Below are 15,600 nucleotides of genomic sequence, written 5' to 3' on the forward strand. Positions count from 1 at the left end.
CTTTGGGAGCCTGAGGCAGGATCACGTGAGGTCAGGAGTTCAAGACCAGCCTGGGCAACATGGTGAAACCCTGTCTCTACTAAAAAAAAAAAAAAAAAACAAAATTAGCCAGGCATGGTGGCGCATGCTTGTAATCCCAGCTACTCGGGAGGCCAAGGTAGGAGAATTGCTTGAACCCAGGAGGCAGAGGTTGCAGTGAGCCGAGATTGTGAGATTGCACCATTGCACTCCAGCCTGGGCAACAAGAGTGAAACTCTGTCTCAAAAAGAAAAATAGCCCTGAGGCAACCAGGGAGAGCCCCACCTCGAGAATCTCCTTCAAAGTGCATAAAATCCCACAAGGAATGAGACATTCCTTTGGGTTAAGAGTTGCCTTCTCTGTGTGCTATTTATTTATTTAGTTTATTGAGACGGGGTCTCCCTGTGTTGCCCAGGTTGATCTCGAGTACCTTGTGCTCAAGCAATTCTTCCCCCTCGACCTCCTGAAGTTCTGGAATTACAGGTATGAGCCACCACGCCCACTTGTGTGTTATTTTTAAAAGCTGAAATGACATGAACTCCATAGTATGAATTAGTTTATTAGTCGGAACTTCTTATTGATGATGATAACATGAAAAGACTGAGTCCCCAGAGCAATGGTCTACAGAGACCCTGAGAGGCAAAGGGATCGCTTGAGGAAAGAAATGGAAGGGGGTTCCTGTTGAGCCTCTCAGTGCTGGCAAGAGCTGGTGGCTGAACAGAAAAGGATTTCATATCATAGCTGCTGCAAGAGTGTCAATATGGTTTAGAGGTGGAAATGAGGGAACGAAGTCTACAAATCCTGTGTCCAAATAGGGCAGGGCAGAGAGAGCCATTGGTTCTTCCCAGGACACCCTGGCAGGGCTGCCATAGGAGGGGTGGGAGATTCTGGAGGCTAAGTGAGGAAGGAGTTCGAAAATAATAGTTATCTGATCAATAATAACAACAATAAAAATGCTGGTAAGCGTTAACATTCATTTCTATGCGCTGGGCACTATTTATTTATTTATTTATTTAAGAGATAGGCTCTCACTCTGTCTCCTAGGCTGGATTGCAGTGGTGCAATCACAGTTAACTGTAACCTCAAACTCCTGGGCTCAAGAGATCCTTCCACCTCAGCCTCCTCAGTAGTGGGGACAAGTGTGGGCCACCATACCTAGTTATTTTTAAGTGTTTTTGTAGAGATGGGGGTTTCACTATGTTGACCAGGCTGATCTCAAACTCCAGGGCTCAAGTGATCCTCCTGCTCTGGCCTCCCAAAGTGCTGGGATTATAGGCGTGCGCCACTGCGCCCAGCCCTGGGCGCTGACTTTATAGACATGGTTTTATTGATACTTCAGCACAACCCTATCACTTAGATACTACAGGTTGAGCATCCCTAATGTGAAAATCCAAAAGCCTGAATGCTCCAAAATTCAACACTACTTGAATGCCAACAAGACACTCAAAGAAAATGTTCATTTGAGCATTTCAGATTTCCAGATTAGGGATGCTCAACCAGTGAGTATAATGCAAAAAATCTGAAAAAATCCCAAATTGGAAACACTTCTGGTCCCACACATTTTGAATAAGGGATACTCAACCTGTGTCATTATTCTTATTTCTTAATTGCAGTAACTGAGACTTGGAGAGATTAGAAAACATGTCCAAGGCCACTCTGCCAGGAAAAAGCAGGAAAAGAATTTCTAAGACTCCAGTATGTCCAAGTGCAAAGCCCATATTGGACCCAGCTCTGCCACTCTGGGAGACGGAGGACACGTGAGGATTGGAGGGCGGAAGCTTGGAGCAGAAGAAGGGAGCCATGGCTAGGGCCCGGAAGGCAAGCCTCTCCTGCCCCAGGCAGATCTCCCTGGACTAAGCAGTTGTGAGGATGCCATTGTGCCTTGCCTGGGAGCCTCCCTTCTCCCACAAGGTCTGACCTCTTTCTGAGTCATCAGAATGACCTGTTCACATGCATGTGCTGCCCAGCTATTTAGTTGGTGTCTTGTTCCTTCTGGGGGCAATCAGGTGGTTGAGACTCACCCTTTCATTTATTGAAGGGGTATTCATTGAGCACCTATCAGGTGCCAGGTTCTAGGTGTTAGGGTTCAGGAATATAAAAGAGAACAGACTCATGAAAGTATCATTCTGCAGACAGAGAAACAGGCAATAGATATGCAAACAAATAAACCAGATCATTTTAGAGAGTGAAAAGACCTACCAAGCGAAATAAGCAGGGTCACCCAGGAGTGAGTCAGTGGGCAGGGCACGCTGCTGATACGCAGGGCAGCCTCTCTGAGGATGAGACAATGAGCCAAGAGCCAAAGGACCACCAACGAGTCAGCCAGGGAAAGATCTGGGACAGAGCCTTCTAGGCAGAAGGCACCATCCGGGAGAGGTGCTGAGGCCAGAGTGGCAAGAGAGGGCTAGTGTGAAGGAACCACAGGGGTGAAGGCCAGAGAGGCCGGCTCAGTCAGAGAAGAGGCCTAGGGCTGAGAGGGCTGCAGTAAGTGTTCTGGGGTTTATTCTAAGTACAAGGGAAAGTCATTTTAAGCAAAGGAATAATATAATCGAATTTCTGTTTTTAAAAAACAACTCAGGCTGCTGTGTGGAGAATGCGTTGCAGCAGGGAATGAGGGAAAGCAAGAAAACCAGCAGGAGGCTATTTTAGCCATCCAGGCAGATGAGGGTGGGATGCTGTAGCAGGCGGCATGGGAATTGAGAAGAAGCATATGGCTTTGAGATGTATTTAGGAACAGGGCCAACAGGACCTGCTGCTGAGTTTGGATGTTGCTATGGTTTGAATGTGTCCCCCAAAGCTCATGTGTTGGAAACTTAATCCCCAATGCAATGATGATGAAAGGTGGGACCTTTGAGAGGTCATTAGATCCTGGGAGCTCCGCCCTCTTGAATGGATTAATGCCATTATTGCAGAAGTGGGTTCATTATCACAGGAGTGGAGTCTTTATAAAAGATGAGTTTGGCCACCTTCTTTTCTGTCTTGAGAGTGTGCTCTTTTGTCCTTCTACCCTTGAGCCATAGGATGAGCCAGAAAAAAAGGCCCTTGTCAGATTCAGACCCTCGATCTTGGACTTCTCAGCTTCCAGAAATGTGAGCTGAGTAAACTTCTTTTCTTTATAAATTATCCAGTTTCAGGTATTCTGTTATAGTAGCACAAAATGGACTAAGACAGAAAATTGGTACCAGAAGTGGGGTTGTTGCTATAACAAATACCTGAAAATGTGGAAGCAGCTTTAGAACTGGGTAACAGCTATAGGCTGGAAGAGTTTGGAGGAGTAGACAAAAAAAAATGCCTAGACTGCCATAAATGTAGCATTAAGGGTAATTCTGGTGAAAGCTCAGAAGACAAGAGCTGTAGGGAGCAACTGAATCTTTTAAGGGATGATTTGAATGGTCGTGATTAGAATGCTAGCAGAAAATCTGGACACTAAAGAAATTTGGATGAGGTCTCAGATGGAAACAAGAAACAAGATACTGAAAACTGGAGTAAAGGTCATCTTTGTTATGTAGTTGTAAAGAACTTGGTGAAATTGTGTCTTGTGGAAGGCAGAACTTTAGAGCAACTAACTGGGATATCTAGCAGAAGAAATATCCAAGCAACAAAACATTCAAGGTGCTACATGGTTTCTTTTTGCCATTTATAGCAAAATGAAGGAAGATAGAGATGATTTAAAGATGAAAGTTATCATTAAAAGGGAAGCAGAATGGAAAGATTTGGAAAACTCTCAACCTGGCCATGTAAAGAATTAAAAAGTGTGTTCAGGAGAGAATAGTAAGGATGTGGCCAAAACACCATTTGCTAAAGAGAATAACATGGATAGAAAGAAGCCAGGTTCTATTCATCAAGATGATGGGAGAATGACCACACAGGCATTTCAGAGATTTTCAAGGCAGGTGAGGACCTTTAGAGCAAGGTTTCCAGAGACACCAAGCGGGACCTCGGCGTTTGCTGCCCAGGGCCACCTCAGGACTCTGCTCCACCACAGTGCTCCTTGGCAGCCCCAGTCATGGCTCAAGCAGGCCCAGATGTAGCTTGTGCTGCTGCTCCAGAGAACACAAGTGGTAGGTAGGTCTTGGCAGTGTCAGCATGGTGTGGATTCTGCAGGTGCACAGAGTGTGGGAGCTGTGGGGTCACGCCAGCCTCCAGTTAGATTTCAAAGGATATCATGGACAGCCTGGAGGCCCAGGCAGAAACTTGTCACAGGGACAGAGCCACCACAGAGATCCTTCACCAGGGCAATGCCTCCTGGAGTCATGGGAGTGAGGCCACTGCACAGACCCCAGCACTGTAGGACCACCAGCATGCAACTCCAGTATGGGAGAGCTGCAGGCATGAGACTCCAGTTCATGAGAGTTGCTTCGTGGGCTGAGCCCAGTAGAGCCAATATGTCCAGAAGGTGGTACATGGAGTAAAAGGCTATTCTAGACTCTTTTGGGGTGTGTGTGTGTGTGTGTGTGTGTAATTATTATTTTTAATGTCCAGAATGTGTAATACAAGGGCCAGAGCTTCCTCCCAGACTCAATTTTATAAATTCTCGATTGGTTGGTGAGGCCAATAGGGATACTTTTTCTTGTCTAATTTGGTTTCTGGGAAAGCTTCGTTCAAGTCCTCAGTGGTCATCTGATCAAATGGAATTAAGTTCTTTATCTTCTCCATCTGTTTCTCATATTCTACAATCCTGGCCTTTGAGAGAGACACCCACTCAGCACAAGATTTCACATCTTCTTTTTCTTTGGCATCCACCTGGGCAGTATATTTATCCTCCGGCACAGGAATCTTCAGGGCATTAATAACTTCAGGGCATTAGACTCTTAAGATTTAATGTTGTCTGGCTTGTTGGGGTTTGGACTTACTTGGGTCCTGTTACTGCTTTCTTCTTGCCCATTTCTCCCCTTTGGAATGGGGATACCTATCCTATTCCTGTCCCACCATTGCATTTTGGAAGCATGTGATTTGTTTTGATTTCATAGGCTCACAACTAGAAGGAAATTTGCCTTAGGATGAATCCTGTCTTGAGCCTCATCCATATCTGATTTAGATGAGACTCCGGACTTTGGACTTTTGAGTAGATGCTGGATCTAGTTAAGACTTTGGGGGCTACTGGGATGGAATAAATGTATTTTGCATGCAAGAAGGACATGAATTTTGAAGGCCAGGGCAGAATGCCGTGGTTTGAATGCGTCCCTCAAAGCTCGTATATTGGAAACCATCCCCATTGCAACAGTGCAGAGAGGTAGGCCCTTTAAGAGGTAATTAGGTCATGAGGCTCCACCCATATGAATGGATTAATACCAATACTGCAGGAACAGGTTCATTATCACAGAAGTGGGGTCCTTCTGAAGGATGAGTTCAGCTCCTGCCTGTGTGATGCCTTCAGCATGTTATAAGGCAGCAAGAAGGTCCTTATCAGACATGGTCCCCTAATCTTCGACTTCCCAGCCTCTAGAACTGTGAGCCAAATAAATTTCTGTTCATTATGAATTACCTAGACTGTGCTATTCCATTATAGCAGCAGAAAATGAAATAAGACAGATGTCCAGGTGAGAGAAAGAATCAACAAGATGACTCTGATTTTGATCCTGACCTCTGAGCAGAGGGTGCCCTGTCATTCCCCCAGTCTCCCTGACCTTCTCTCCCCGAAGGGCCCATCCCCTTATCTTGAACTCCACTTCACTCTCCCTGAACTCCACTTTACTCTCACCATGCTAGTAGACACTCTTTTGTTTACATACCTGGGGCACTCTCCCACCTCAGGGCCTTTGCACTTCCTGTTCATCTCCTGAAATGTCTGGGAAGGCGCATCCTCCATTCACTCAGGTCTCCACTCAGATGGCAGGTCCTAAGGGAAGATCCCTGACTCTCCTGAAAAATAGTCTCTATCACTGTATCCTCTTGCCAGATTTAATTTTCCTGATAGAGCTTATCACTTCCTGACCCTCTCCCTCCTCTGTCTCTCTCACACCCTCTCTTCCCCCCCCATCTATCTATCTATCTATGCATTTATTATCAGTTTCTCTCCAGTACTCCAGTAGAATGTGAGCCCCATTAGGACAGAACCTTTATTTGGCATGTTTACCACTGCATCCCCAGTACCTATATCAGTGCTCAATAACTATTTGTTGAATGAATGAATAAATACATGTAAAAATGCATTAATGAAACCATACATCCACTTATTCAGAAATGATTGCTTGAGGACCTGCTATGTGAGTACATCTCAGGGAACAAGAGATAAGGATTAAATGATAGGTGCTCAATTAGAGACAGTCAGATTAGAAAGGCATGACCCTAGCCCTGAAGGCAATTATGATGCCCTAGATGAGGAAAATCATTCTCTGGTTCATTCCCTGCTGTGCTGGGAGCTGTAGGGAATCCACTGCTGAATCAGACAACTCCTGGTCCCCTGCCTCGGTCCTGCAACATAAGGCTGCTATGACAAGGGCCTCTTATGAAATGTATGAGAAACTGCCACCAGGCCACCAGCCAGCCACCAACACGTCCACAGTGGCTTGGAGTCCCAGCATTGCCCTGCACACTGTGAGACCAGCAGAGGCTTCCCTGGCCAGAACTTGCCTCCCCAGAGTCTCTTAGCCTGCATCCCAGAAAAGCAAGTCTTCATCTCATGCTAATTCCCAAAAGACATCATGAGAATGCCCAAGCTCCTCGTTGGTCCTTTGCCTCATGAATCGTCCTTTTCAGGGATGAGATCACTTCTAGTTGGAGGCCCAGCGGCACACAGAGGGGTGGCCTCTCCTTGTCTACACCCTCAGAGGGCACTCCTGGATGCCACTGGGGACCGATTGTTAGGCTGACTCAGAGAACATAAACGATAAGCCACTTTAGAATAGGAAGAGCTCAGTCTGGGTGCAGTGGCTCATGCCTGTAATCCCAGCACTTTAGGAGACCAAGGCGGGCGGTCACTTGAGGTCAGAAGTTCGAGACCACTCTGGCCAACATGGTGAAACCCCATTTCTACTAAAAATACAAAAACTGGCTGGGCATGATGGCAGGTACCTATAGTCCCAGCCACTTAGGAGGCTGAGGCAGGAGAATCGCTTGAGCCTGGGAGGCAGAGGTTGCAGTGAGCCATGCCACTGCACTCCAGCCTGGGTGACAGAGCGAGACTCCATCTCAAAAAAATAATGGAAAAAAAAAAAAAAAAAAAGTAGGAAGGTGCCATCAGATGGTGAACACACCATGGGACCAATCAGCGAAGACACATCTGACAGAGAAAAAAGAAGGAAGAGAGAGTGGGCATAGAGGCCCTACAGAATTCTCTTTGGTGAATGCAGAACAGCCAAAGCGAGAAAGGTGTAAAGAAGCCAGCCGCCACTGCAGGGATGAGACTGGAGTGCGCTGGTTCTGAAGCTGTCTGTCCTTGGCTTTCTCTCCTGGCCCTGCCCTGCTTTGTATCACCACGGGGCTGACCCTGGCAGGCTGCATTTCCCAAGCCCTGGGGCTATCCAGGTCCACAGGAAATACTGCAGTGCTAGAGCAATAGGGACGGGTGGTGGGGGGAGCTGTCCACCTCCCTGACCCAGCCGTGCACTAGGCAGTGGTTATGACTCCTCCATGGCTCCACCACACACCAGACAAACCCACCATGGGTGCAGCTTCTACCAGCCAACTGCAGCCCCTGGGCTCCGGGATCACCACCTCCTCACTTTGTCCTTCTGCCTCGGGGTAGCTTCCTGTTGTTACTCATCTCTGGGTTACTTCACTCTCCCTGTTTGTGTCTCAGCTGCCTCATCACCAATTCCTGGTATAAGACCCTCAGCTGTAAACACCTAAAATGATTTCTGTGTTCCTGGTTAGACTCAGATGGTTCAAGAGTAAAGCTGCATCAGGAAGAACTGAGCACAGTCATCTCTAAGAACCCCCTGCCAGAGCTATAGGTATGAGTGACCCACCCAACTCTTACAAACGCCTTCACTCAGAGGCGAAAGAACCCACACATGGGTTTGGAAAATGCTAACAGGATGACACAGTGTCTTGTCAACTGCTGAGACCAGAGCAGTGTCCTCAGGCCTGGCCATCCCTGTTTCTCATCACGTGTTCCTCACGGAAGGACATGGGTGCAGGGAGGTGGAAGGCCGGGGGATGCCAGAGGTCCACGTCTTTCTGCGGTCCTGCGGTTTGGATAGTTAGGGACTGAATCCTCCCTCTTCCCTTCCCTCGCCCTTGGCTGGGAGGGAGTGACAGTTCATAGCTCTGGTCCCCTCCTTCCCGCCTCCTCTCTTATCAAGGATCTCAGCCACTTGTAACTGGAAACTTGGATCTCAAGAGCAGGAAAATAAGGCTTTCAGACTATTAAACTACTTCCTGCAGAGAAATTCTTCCTCCCCAAGGAGAACAGGAAACCAGATACAATCAAAAGTGCTGGGCACACTCCAGGGGCCAAATATTTAACAGTAACATTGCCCAGGGGAGTCTGCTTCAGGGGCCCTGGGGAGGGGGCAGGATATCGGGCCTAAGAATCCTGCCTTGAATCCCACTGTGAGGGGCTCTGTGGCGTCATTCACCATCTAGAACATCAGTGTCCATCAATCCCCAAAAGGAGACCCGGGCTGACACCCCAGGCCAGCCTGCAGGGCTACAGGGAGTGGGGAAGACACTCTGTGTCTTGAAAGAAAAGAGCAGGATAAATTGACTAGGTCATTAGTGTAATGGGCCTTGGAAATCACTCCTGGTCACTTGCTGAGGACAAATAACTCCTCAGCCTGGTGGGAAAAATAACGAGGTTCCTGTGTGTGACTCAGTAACACCCTCTATTCTGAGCAAGCTCCCCCACCATCTGTCCTTCGGATTCAGGGCCCCTTTCTGAGCGCTGGACATGAGCAGAATAAGCATAGCTCCCACCATGAAGGAACTCTCAGTCCACAGGAGAGGCCCAGCACCTGAGCAAAGGGATCCCCAGTCTGATGAGAGCGATGTGTGCTGCAACGCACAGGGCAGAGATCGCCACCAGCACCCCCACTCAAAGGTTTCATGGATGACTGACAGCACAAGCTCCCCGGACACCTGTGTGCCTGCAGAGAGCTCTTCTCTCTCTCTCTCTAGGTGGGCGTTCTCATCCCAACAAACAGAAGTTTGGATTTGCTCTGTGGTTCTGATCCAGAGGGGGCTTCAGAGGGTGGGGTGCAAAGTGGGAGGCTTTCAGATTTGGAGGAGGCATGTTTTCAAAGTATATTTGCCTCTGATCTTCATCCCTTTCTCCCAGTCCAGGGCATATCCTATGGAATGTTTTTCCACAGCCAGGAGGCCAAGGTATCGCACTTTGAGACAATGCCCTGGGCAATTTCACAATGCAGCCACCTCCTCACCTCCCAAATTCAGGTATAGCCCCCACATCCCCGTAAGGGGTTGGTCCTCGAGGAGGAGGGTGTCTCACCTGGACAGTACACGCAGGAAAACTGGACCCAGACCTCGGCATTCTCAGCTCTTTCTGCACTGAGATTTGATTCTCTCCACCTCTCCAAGGAAGACCGGGATGGCAAAAGGACTAAGGCCAACTGGCCCCACCTCCTATGGGTGACTGTTTCTGACTCATCCCGTGGGACAGGAAAAAACCATCCCATCTGCATTCAGACTCAATGACCTGTGAGTAGCTGCTGCAGGGAGACCTCACTGGGATGGCCAGGGTGCTAACAGGGGCAAAATTCCTTTTCCAGCGAAGTGGAAAGGCCTGCCGTGGTGGGAAGGGAGCTGATGGCTTTATGCGGCTTCCCATAGGCCTCTCTGGTCTTTGCAGACTGTGGCCACTTAGGAGAGCAGCAGAAAATTCTCCAGCCCAGCTGGCACATGGGGAGAGCCCAGGAAGGAGGGAGCCAGGAAGCAACAGAATTCTGCAGGCTCAGGAGAGCAGAGGGGGCCCATGCTGGACCCTCAAAGGAAGGCAGTCCTCCCTTGGAATACCTCACTGTGGTGGGAATTGGGAGACCCTTGTTCTGGTCCAGGCTGTACCAGAAGTGAGCTGGCCTTGGGGGAGACCCTTTCCCTTTTGGGGCCTCTGTGTCCGTGTCGGGATGATGAGGGATTGAATGAGATCTTTTCTGGGCTCTAGCAGGTCACGGTTCCCTTCTTCTGGAATGCGTCAAATCATCTTCTGTGGAGAGCTGAGTTCAGCACTAGCAAAGGGAGGGAGGGGCACTGAGCACCGAACTCCTCATGGGGAAGAGGAGACCAGGGGCAGTGGTGAGGGGCACCCACACCTCCCCGGAAGGGAGCCCCTCCTGAAAGGATTGCATGCTCTAGCTCTGTGCCCCATGGAGAGGAAGATGGGGGGCAAGATGGAATGTAAAGAGAAATAAATATGTATTGAGTAGAATGAATGAATGAATGAATGAATGAATGAAGCGTGCTGTGGGGTAAGATCCGAGTTCAAACTGTGACTCCACCGTTAACAGCTTGTGGCCTTGAGCAAGTAACAATTCTTTGAGCCTTTGTTTTGTCTGGTCACGATGGGAGGAGAAGGCTGGCTTGGCAGGCCCCCTGTGAGGATGAGGCTGGCGCAGTAACTTATCTGGGCACTCAATGAACAGTAGCACCAGGTGACCATTGCTATCTCCAACAGGAGCACACCCCTGATTCTACGGGAATACACAATCGGCCCTTGAAGAGATACAAAACAGGTTGCAAGGACATAGATAAACAAAAAATTACTTCTGTTTCACTTTGGAAGGCAAGTCACATAGTTTCCATATCTATTTCACAGCCAGCTCTCCTACTTAACTCAACCTCGTACAGAACGGGTTAGATCCCTGATCTAACTGACGAAAGTGTCTGAGTCTGGGGTGGGGGTTTGGGAACCTGCTCAGCCCAGCACTAAACCCTACACAGGGTCCTGGAGAAGCCACACTCCCTGGAGAACCCCAGTAAAGCTCCACTGGGGAAGTGGCCAGGGAGGAATACTGGAGATATGGGAGGTGGAATCAGGGGGAACCCATGCCCTTCCTCCCACCTCCCTTCAGAGCATCTCTTGGCCTGCCTAGAACCATGGGGTACAGGGCATCTGCCTGAAGGCCTATTTCCACCAAGGGACTATAAATCCGACCCCCACTGGAGAGATCCCGTGCAGACTCGAGATCAGCCCAAAGGCACCAGCTGGGGTTGGGACCTAGAAAGCAGGTTGGATGCTTGCTGACAGCCTGGAGCGACAAGAGGAGGTGCCTCTTGAGCCGGAGAGATTGGGATGCTGTGCTCTGAGGAGGCGGCTGTTCTCACTGAGCTTGGGTTGTCAGGGCCCCCTAAAGATCACAGCACCTTGTCCCCCACTCTGGAAAAGATTTGACAGACAGCAGGTAGAGGAGAACAGAGAGGACAGGAAGAGCTCACCACCTTGGAAATCTTTCCAAAGAAAGAGTCTACCCCCACACTCAGCTCCGCATTCCATAGCTTGTGCTTCCACATTAGAAAGTCCTTCCCAGAGTCTAACTTCAGTTCTTCCTGCTGCATCAGAACTCAAGGAGACACCACTCTTGGGACCTGGAGGAAGTACAGTCATATTCTCACCGCTCCTGGCCTTTCTCCCCACCTTGCAACCAGGCAAAGGAGTGCAGAGCCCAAATAACAGCAGGAAGGACCCCGGGACCCAGCAGTTTTCCATTGTCCCTCCTTGGTATCTCCTGACGCTCTCTTTGCCCTGTGTCCCTCCACATAAGCACTCACCAAGCCCACAGTGTACAGAGTCCCTGCAGAAGCCACAGGCAAGGCCCAATCCAGGAACCAGTCCTCCCCAGCCAGCAGTCACCCAGGCCAGGGCAGAGCCCAAGAAAGAGTTTAGCAGCAGCTACAGCCCTCCCGCCCCACTGCATGTGCTCAGGGGCTTCTGCCCCAGCTCCAGGGATGGCTTTGTGGAGGAGGGGCCCAGACACACAGATGCAGTGGGAGGTGGGGGGCACCCAGGCTCACCCAGTGGGTACAGGTGAGCCAGAGACCCCCCTCCCCAGAATAACACGCAGCAGGAAGTGGGAATGTGAGGTCTCCTAGATCATCTAGGGGCTGGCTCCCTTCTCTTCCTCATGTGAGACAATCAGAAAAATTCTTTTATTTTTCTCCCAGAGCACATAACTGCAAGTACCTGAAGGGCGGAGACCAAATCTGGTTCAAAATCATCTTCCTAGCACCTACCACAGTATCTGGCACACAGTAAGGACTCAATAATATTTGGGGAAGGAAATGCAATCATATAAAATGCTCAATTAAAACCAGAGAGGCAGAAAAAGAAAAGGAAAAAAGAAAACAAACATAATGACTAGAAAACAGTTACAAACATGGCAGATCATTAAGCCGAGTATTGCAATCATCACCGTAAACGTGAAGAAAGTAGGAGGAATTGGTAAGAGGAAGCCATCCTGAGTCTTCTTGCTCATCTCAACAACAACATCCCTACTGGCAGGCAGCAGAGCTCCGCTCCCCACGGTCTCAGCTGAGGGGCCTCCTACAGAATGCTCAGGGTCTCCACTCGAGGGTCCCGCCTCAACCACCCAGCCCCAATATCTCAAGCCAGTTAATTAGGTGGTCCTCGCAGGCGTCTAGCACACCTCCTCCCACTGCAAAACCAGCCCTTCTCCTCACTTCCCAGCCTGGGTGGAGGTGGGGAACAGCCTGTCCTCCTCCTCCTCTGGGAGCTGGTCTGTGCCCCCGGCATTTGCACGGGTAAAACGGAACAGCATGTTAGCTGCTGGCAATGTCCCAGGCCAGGAGCCTGCCAGGCAGCTTCTCTGAGGGTTGATCAATAAACTCAATTTCCGTCATTTCTTCCACTTCTGCGAAGTCCCATAAATCACTCCGATCTGCCACGACCCTGGAAGGGGGAAACGCATGGTGTGTGTGGAGGAGGAGGAAGCTTATTAAATCAAATCCTTTTGTTTCCATCCACCATTCATGGAAACTTCAAGGTGCTGTGCTCAGAGCTAGAAAAAGAAAATGCAGGCCGGGCGCCGCGGCTCATGCCTGTAATCCCAGCACTTTGGGAGGCCGAGGAGGGTGGATCACCTGAGGTCAAGAGTTCACAACCAGCCTGGGCAACATGGTGAAACCTGTCTCTACTAAAAATACAAATATTAGCCAGGCTTGGTGGTATACACCTGTAGTCCCAGCTACTCAGGAGGCTGAGGCAGGAGAATCGCTTGAACCCGTGCGGCGGAGGTTACAGTGAGCTGAAATCGTGCCATTGCACTCCAGACGGGGCAACGGAGCAAAAACTCCATCTAAAAAAAAAAAAATGCAGAGAGCCAGTAGTAATGGGCCTTGGGGAACTCCACTAGGCAAGAATCAGGCAGGACATGCACTGCAACCAGGGGAGGGGTGGACATGAGCAGTGGCACAGAGGGCACGTCGGGGAACAGGCATAGAGTGGCTTCCCTCACCCAGTTGATAGAAACACTGACAGTCTGGGACATTTGGAAGGTTCAACCCCAGGGCCTCCAACTTCCAATTCCACAAAGGCCTGACCCCTACACTGCTTTCTCCCCTCCCAACCTCCTCAGCTGGTGCCCACTGTCTCCCACAGAGCACACTGGCTGGCTAGGGGGGCCAAGGCTCAGGGTGACAAAACACTGTGACAGACTCTTGGCAGCATTAGAGGACCTGGATTGGAATCAGACTCAGACCTGCTGTTAGCAAATCACGTCACCTCTCAGAACCTTAGGCTCCTCATCCGTAAGATGGAGTTCGATGCCTGCTGCACCAGTGATGTCAGAGCTACCATCTAGCATTGAGCTTTCGCATACAGCCCTCCTCTACTCTTCATCCTAGGAGGAAGGGACCCATCTCCACAGGTGGAGACTGGGCAACTTGCCCAAGGTCATACAACTAGTGGTCAGAATCGTCATTGCAACCTAGGCCAGCTGCCTCTAAAGCATTTTTGTTGTTTGTTTTTTGTGACAGGGTCTCATTGTCGCCCAGGCTCGAGTGCAGTGGTGCGGGATCTCGGCTCACTGCAACCTCTGCCACTCCAGTTCAAGTGATTCTCCTGCCTTAGCCTCCCGAGTAGGTGGAACTACAGGCGTGCACCACCACGCCTGGCTAATTTTCGTATTTTTAGTAGAGACGGGGTTTCACCATGTTGGCCAGGCTGGTCTCAGACTCCTGACCTCAAATGATCCGCCTCCCTCGGCCTCCCAAAGTGCTGGGATTATAGGCATGAGTTACCAAGTCCTTTGTTTGCTTATTTCATGGAATTTTATTTCTTTTTACTGAAAAATACTAATTGTATATATTTATGGGGTACAACGTAATGCTTCAAAACATACGTTGTGGAGTGAGCAAATCCAGCTTTCAAAATTACTATAAGAGTAGATTTTAAAATCAGTGTTTTGTATTTCATGTACTGCCATTCCCGTGAGGCTGTGAAGAAATTGAGGACAGGGACTGCGGTTTTATATTCCGCAGTATCCTTCATTGTCTGAGCTTCTCAAACTGTAATGTGCATGTGAATCGCCTGGGGTCCTTTAAAAATGCAGATGATGAGTCAGACAATCTGGGCTGGGGACTGAGACTCTGCATTTCTCACAAGCTCCCAGGAGATGCCAAGGCTGCTGGTCCCTGACCATGCTTTGAGTAGCAAGGCTCAGTGGCACTCAGCCCAATATCAGGCACAAAAGGAGCTCTCTCCACCCTTGTTTGGGGAAGAGGGTGATTGAGGAAGCCCAGAAAAAGAAAGGCATTGTTTTGGATCATGAAGGAAATAGGAACACAAATCCCTGCAGGATCCATCACAGATTCACCAGTGAGACCAGTTTCTCTTAATGGATAGCCACCTCCCCCGATATGAGGAAAGGAAAGGCCAGGAACCAGGATGGGAGAAGAGAGGGGAAAGAGGCTCCCTGCCTCAGCAAAATGATAGCAGTCCATCACAACACCCCTGGCAAAGCACTTCCAAACCAACGATCCTATCCAATGCACACTCCAGCTTATGAGCTAAGAAGAACAGGTTCTGCGGTTGCCACTTTACAGGTTGGAAATTTGAGGCCCAGGAAGGTTCAGTGCATGCCTACAGCTACAACTTGGATGGTTAGTGTTTAAGCTGAGACTGAACCCAGTCTCCTCTGCCTCTGAGCCCAGTGCTCTTTGTGTGAAGCACTCTGCCTATGGAATGGTGGCAGAGAGGGTCTCCCTGGGCCCTTCATCGTGCCTCACTCCCAGGACCTACTGGGCTGCTTCTCCAGCCCATCTCCACCGTGCTCACCTCTGTGGACCACATGAGATTACTTCTGCTGCCATGATGCTAGCAACACCTCCTGAGGTAGCTCCCCTGCACCTGTGATTGAGGCAGCAGACTCAGGCTGAGAGAAAGCCAGCAGGACCCACAGAAACCCAGGCAGCAGGCCAGACAGGGCCTGGCTCGTGCCTATAGCACTTTCCATCTCAGAAATCTCAGCCCTCTTAGCTTGGCCAGTGCTGATTTCTCTGTTATCTGCAAGATCTTGTATTCTCTCTCTCTCTCCCTCTCTCTCTCTCTCTCTCTCTCTCTCTCTTTTTCAGACAGGATCTCGCTCTGTCAACCAGCCTGGAGTGCAGGGGTGCTCATGGCTCACTGTAGCTTCAACCTCCCAGACTCAGGCGATCCTCCTGCCTCAC

The 15,600-nt window shown here is 49.6% G+C and overlaps 1 protein-coding gene across 4 annotated transcripts in view; it reads right to left on the reverse strand.

Annotated features, from left to right (window-relative positions):
- ADORA1 (adenosine A1 receptor) overlaps positions 1–15,600 on the reverse strand; it is a 39,951-nt gene that overhangs the window by 5,525 nt on the left and 18,826 nt on the right. Inside the window, exon 3 of one of the 4 annotated variants that reach the window (XM_031656873.1) lies at positions 11,356–11,502. The exons of the other annotated variants lie outside the window; for them this stretch is intronic. The gene's annotated coding sequence lies outside the window, so the exon portion shown is untranslated. The remainder of the gene's footprint in view (positions 1–11,355; positions 11,503–15,600) is intronic. 4 annotated transcript variants of the gene reach the window in all.

This window comes from Papio anubis, chromosome 1, assembly GCF_008728515.1.
Source record: "Papio anubis isolate 15944 chromosome 1, Panubis1.0, whole genome shotgun sequence".
Classification (NCBI taxonomy): domain Eukaryota; kingdom Metazoa; phylum Chordata; class Mammalia; order Primates; family Cercopithecidae; genus Papio; species Papio anubis.